At 41.2% G+C, this 5,969-nt stretch overlaps 1 non-coding gene across 1 annotated transcript; it reads left to right on the plus strand.

Moving 5' to 3' along the window:
• The first annotated feature begins 1,910 nt into the window (after positions 1-1,910).
• Positions 1,911-2,017, plus strand: LOC148211803 (small nucleolar RNA R71). The gene has a single exon (XR_015790638.1). It is a non-coding gene; the product is annotated as a small nucleolar RNA R71 (small nucleolar RNA).
• Positions 2,018-5,969: the final 3,952 nt, after the last annotated feature.

Consider the following 5,969-nt stretch of genomic DNA (forward strand, 5'->3'; position numbering starts at 1 on the left):
CGTTAACAAATTTGAACAATTCAAATTCTTTTTAAGACTAAATATTCTTAACCATCCTTTACGAGCTAGCAATGGGACCTAATGGACCTATAGATTAGAAACTCCAACGATACGAGATTAATTGATTAAATTCATTAACCATATTAATCAACATTCTTTAACTGTCGGTCACTCCAATAAAGACCCACACCTGCACTCTTCTGACTGTAGAATTTTTTTTTTGCGTCCACGAATTTTTACCATTAACGACGAGTCGATCCTTCCATAGTTTTCGTAACCACAGTTGAGTCAAATTATCATTTTACCCCTGTATTACATCTTGGATCTTAAGTACCGATAATCCTGTAATGAACAACCTGGTTATGGTCCGACCAATAACTGGAAGTCCCTCTCGAGTCAGGGAGAGGGTGGGCCCCTTGTTCAAGTCTTGGAGTTAGCACTTAAGAGAATACTCATCTACTTACCCTAAAGTCAAGAAGAAGTGAATTTCATCTTGTGTAGTTATGCTCCCAGCTCCCCACTCAGTCTCATCCCCAAAATGGTAGGAATATTGAGTCGGCGACTCGGGCCACTCCCACCCATACAAATCAAAGGACGAGTCCTAATAGGCAGGAGTCCATAACTCATTCAGGATTGAGATCTAGTTACCTCGTCATCCTATTGAAATATTAATCTATTAGATAACGGTGTTACAGCTAAAGATTAACTATTTTACGGTCTGGTCTTATACAAATGCATTGTATAGGATACCCCTACTCGCATGTCTCCACACGATCAACTTGGATCAAGTCATTTGTAACTATAACAAAGTGGGCAATATCTATAGTGTTACTAGGATAATGTACCCAACCTTACCCAAATAATATAGACCCTTTAGGTTACTACTGGAACATTATCCACCTGTATATCGAATATATATTGTATATATATACATTGTATATCAAATATATACGTTGTATATTAACTATATACTGTATATCTGTTATATACTATTCCAGTTACATGACATAACCTCGGATGTTAGTTTATTGGATTTAGTTTAATGCAATTCCAAGAGAAACATCAATTACAACTCTATTGAATGAATATTTGTTTTATGTTTACAAACCACGAGTTTTGGATATAAAACCCAACATACTTTTCATTTATGTTGCTAGTTGGCCTATCTGCACTTCCATCATTCTCAATGATGTTGCCCGACTCTGCAGCAATGCCACTTGATTTCGGATATTAGCCTCATTTTTAGTCATATAAGCCTTGAATATCTCCTCTAGGGTCATCAACTCTGAATGCTTTGGACTAGCTTGTAGATTTTGTCCATAAAAACCATGTGGGCAACTGAGCCTTCTGATGATATGGTTGAGCATTTCTAGTTCCAACGCTTCGCCCTTCCTGATTGCCACCATAGCTGAAATTTGGATGGTTCCTCCAGCTTGAATTATATGTGTTCCCATATACACTGTTTCTATTTTGTTGTGGATTCCCCAAATAACACACTGATGTAGGGTTGCTTGGACAATTCTCGAATTGGTGCTCTCCTTCGCAATAAGAGAATGATAAACTTTGTACAACATTCACTTTTTGCCTTGGAAGCTCTAGCATCACCTAGAGTTGCATTTTTCATCAATATATCAGCTAATCAAGAGATGTTAGAATTCATATCTACTACCACATCGTCCTCTATTAAGCCCTTAGGTGTCGTTGTCAAAGCAGCTCTGGACTATGACCACTGGTGCTTATTGCACAAAATTCTTTCTAACATATCGAAGGCTTCAGTATAAGGCTTTGACAATAATGCCTTATTTGTAGAGGCATTTATCACTAACTACGTACCATCATTCAACCTATTATAATACGTTTCAATCTGAGAGCAATCCCTTGAATCGTTCCCATAAGGCTTTGACAATAATGCTCCATGGTGTGGACATTTCTGGAGTAATCCATTGAATCGTTCCTATGAATCACTCGGTGATTGTCCTGGGAGTTGTTGAAAATTGTTCATCTTGCTCCTGAGCTCCATATTTTTATATGGTAGGAAGTATTTCATCAGGAACTTTTCAGCTAAGTCATTTCATGAAGTTATTGACTCGGCCGGTAGCTAATCTAACCATGTTTTAGCAGTATCGCTCCGAGAATAAGGGAATAACTTCAGGCGCATAGCTTCCTTACTTACTCATTCTCCCTTCAACGAATCTGCTACTTACATGAAATACCATAGGTGTCTGTGAAGATCTTCTTATGTAAGCCCATGGAATGGTCCTACAATCTGGAGCATCTAAAACATTGCAGACTTCAACTCAAATCTATCAAGTTCAATGATAGGATCTGCAATCACTAGGTTAAAGTCGTAGAATGCTGGAGCCGCGAAAGCTCTAATTTCCTGCTCTAAATCATAAGCGAGCAAGACAAAATTCCTAGGAGGTACTGGCACAACTTGGCTAGCTCCAACATCTGAAACTCTCTCTACTTCCATTTCTGGCGGATTTGGTGCGTTCAGATTCATTTCAGCTTCTTCTCTATGATGGACTCTCTATTTAGCCCTCCTCCTTATAAAGGTACGCTCAATTTCTGGGTCAAACTCAAATTAAAACATCGGGAAATCGTTCATTCACTGCAAAAATCCACCAAAAGAAAAGTTAAAGATCTCGTTAAGCACCGTATTCCAAAATGCTAAAATCAAAATATAAAATCTAAATCCCTGACAATGGCACCAAAACTTGTTCGCTTCCTCACAACTAGGAGAAAAATTGTAACGCCCCGAGTCCCTCAGGTTAGTTAGTCTCGAATCGGGAGATTTTTCTTTTAAATTTTCAAAGTGAACGTTAATTGAATTTATTTATACTTATCGGGCTCTAAAATCCAATTAAATTAATATTTACCGGATCCCGTGTGGTGGGTCTTGTTTAGGAGGGGGGTAGATTTCTTATCTTTGGGCTTGGATTTATTGGGCCTCCTTTGGGTTATTTTGTTTTTAAAACAAAGGGAAAAAGAAAGAAAACAAAAACAAAAAAACCCTAGCCCATTCCTTCTTCTCTCTTTTCTTCTTCTTCTTCTCCCTAGCCGCCCCCCCCCCCCCCCGTTCTTCTTCGTTTTCCGGTTCCCGCCGTCCCTCCCTTCGTTTTTCGGCAGCCCCCCCGACGCTCGACGCAGCACCGGTGCTGCTAACCACTCCAACCGGGACGTCGACGTGTAGCAGCGGCGGACGAAGGACCACGCGCGGTGGCCGGTGACCGAACAGCAGCAGCGGGCGACGCGACCTCAACGTTCCGGTACCTGCAGCAGCGTCGGCGAGTTTCCCCGACGTCGGCAACGGACCAGTGCAGCTCCTCTCCGCGGCAGCACACGGCGGCGACCCAGATCTGCGGCGGCGCACGGTGGACGGGTGTACAGCGGCGAACCGGCGGCGGTCGGCTGCTTCAATCTGACGGACAGCGACTCCAGCGGCGGGATTTGTACGTTACAGCAGCATTTAGGACGTTTGGCGGCGACCCACTTCCGTTCGAAGCTCGATTTAGGCTACCCACACCTTTGCAAGCTAGATCTAGGTGACCCACATCCGTACGAAGTCGGTTTGGTGGTAATGTGTCATTCGAATCCTTTTAGAGTTGAATTTCGAAGGCCAAATAGGTTGTTTAATGTGCTGTATTTTTTGTTTCGGTGTGCTTAGGTGTGGAGTCGGCGCAACATTTAAGGGCGCGGTTGTGTGTAAGTAGCATGGGGGCGGGTGCGTGCGTTGGTGTATGTTATTTGGTTGCCGATGTACTGTCTATGATGCTTAATATTGGTTCTGATACGTGGTTGTGCAGTGTTATTCTTGTTTATGTAGTTTTGTATGTCTGGTTAGTGATGAATGTCCGTCGGTGTTAATAGTGTGAATTTTGCATTGTTGAACTGCTGAGATCTATTGTAGAATGACGTATGATTGTAGTGAATGTTCGTTAAAGTGAATTTATTTTGGAAATGTACGTTGTCTGAATTCGTATGAAGTGTTTGGCGTGTCTCATGAGTTTTTATTAAATCTAGCAGTGTTTATTGAACATAGACGTTGGATATTAAGTGTTTGGATGAATTGTGTTGGGCTCTAATCGTTGGAAATTTGTTGACTATGCTCCGTTATGACTAAGCTCACTGTGGCGCTGTTGTTAAGATTTGGTATGTTGTGAAAGCATGTTTGGTTTATTGTTTTGCTATTAGAATAATGTTTATGTTGTGGAAGCACGCTGAAATGTGTTGGGGAGTTGTGATATGCATTGAAATCATACTAGTGGTGGTGTTGTTGATGGGCGTTGTGGTGGTTGGTGTTATTAAGGGGTTTGTACTGGAATCTTGGTTGGAGGTTAGAAACGATATGTGGAGTTTTGCAAATTATGAAGTGAATGGGTGAGTGTCAGGGCCTCGGGTATAAATGGTCGGGGGCTGATACGTCACTAATTGGGTATCGAGGCCTCGGGTATAAATGGTCGGGGGTCGATACGCCAATATTGGATAAAGATGAGTGTCGAGGCCTCGGGTATAAATGATCGGGGGTCGATGCGAGGAGTCTTTCGAAAAGAGAACTATTGGGGCCTTGGGTATAAATGGTCAAGGGCCAATAGATTGTAAGACATCGAGGCCTCGGGTATAAATGGTTGAGGGTCGATGCACTAATGTTGGGGCTCTGTGTAAAAATGGTCAGGGGCCGACACTACCAAAAGAATGGTTTCGAAGAGCTCGAATAACTGAGGTGAACGTAGTTGTATGTGAGGTGTTAGGGAGCCAGGTGGACGGCAATGGTTTTTATATGATTGTGGTTAGCATCGGGTCTTGTAGAGCATGTTTATGGACGAATGTATAATGTATTAGTAGAGCATGTCTATGGTTGTTCACATACTGTACTGATAGAGCATGACGATGTATGTTTCCTTTATGGTTATGAGCATGATGTTTGTGTGTGCTTGATGAGGGCTACTTACGGAGTATATTTTATATACTCACCCCCCCTCTACAATGATTGTTTCAGGTGAAGGACTCGTGGGTGACCATGGTGATGGGACGGAGGAGACCTGACGAGCAAGGACCATAGGCTGCTTAGTTTTCCTGTTTAGTTTAATTCATTGGTTAGGGCCTTGTGTTGTGGCCAATAAACGGCTTATTTGCATTTGAATAATTGAGAGATTTTTCCTTGTTGTTAGTCTTGCTTCGGGTTAGGTGCCTATTTGAGTTTTATTCCTCTTGCTTAGATTCATATAGATTGAATAATAAACTTGCCTCGTGAGGACGTTCACGAATGTTGTTGAATGTTATTCCATGAGATTAGTTTATCGTTAATTTGATGAGGATTGGAACTTGATTTTTTTTTTATAAGTTTATGTGCATAAAAAGTTGGTACGATGTAGCCGGGGTTAAATTTGATTAGTTGGGTAGTTAATGTGACCTAGAGGTGTGCGGAAAATTCTGGGTCGTTACAAAAATGGTGCAAGTATGCACTAAATGATCGATTGTATTACTAAACAATATCGTCTCCACAGGGATTTGAGCTATATTTCAATTTAGTAGTTTATAATACAAAAAATGGTTTGATTAAAGTATTGTGACTGCTTTAAAAGTAAATTGTAAAACAGTGAAATAAACAGCTACACTAATCTTTTAGGTACGATGTTGGAGCATCTAACACAGAAAATACGCAGTTGCAAAGAAAAAGTGATTTAAGGGTTAATCGAGGGGGATCCGTTCAGTTGCCTTCACCCTTGTTTTAACTATGCTCTAGTAACTCAAAAATATTGAATGCCCACACCGGCGTGGTTCTCTCCCGAGATACCCAAACATGCTTAAACCTAACTTTCGTTGTAATAAAAGCAAACAATAAAATCAGTCTATCAGCATAATAGGGTCAACTTCATCCCTGAGTACTCACCATCCTACTTCAAATAGAAGAATCTAAAGTTAATAGAAACAATCACATTCAACAAGGACTCTCCCGAGCCTTAAGC

This window comes from Momordica charantia (assembly GCF_013281855.1).
Source record: "Momordica charantia cultivar OHB3-1 chromosome 4 unlocalized genomic scaffold, Mcharantia_2.0 BLBB01000004.1, whole genome shotgun sequence".
Lineage (NCBI taxonomy): Eukaryota > Viridiplantae > Streptophyta > Magnoliopsida > Cucurbitales > Cucurbitaceae > Momordica > Momordica charantia.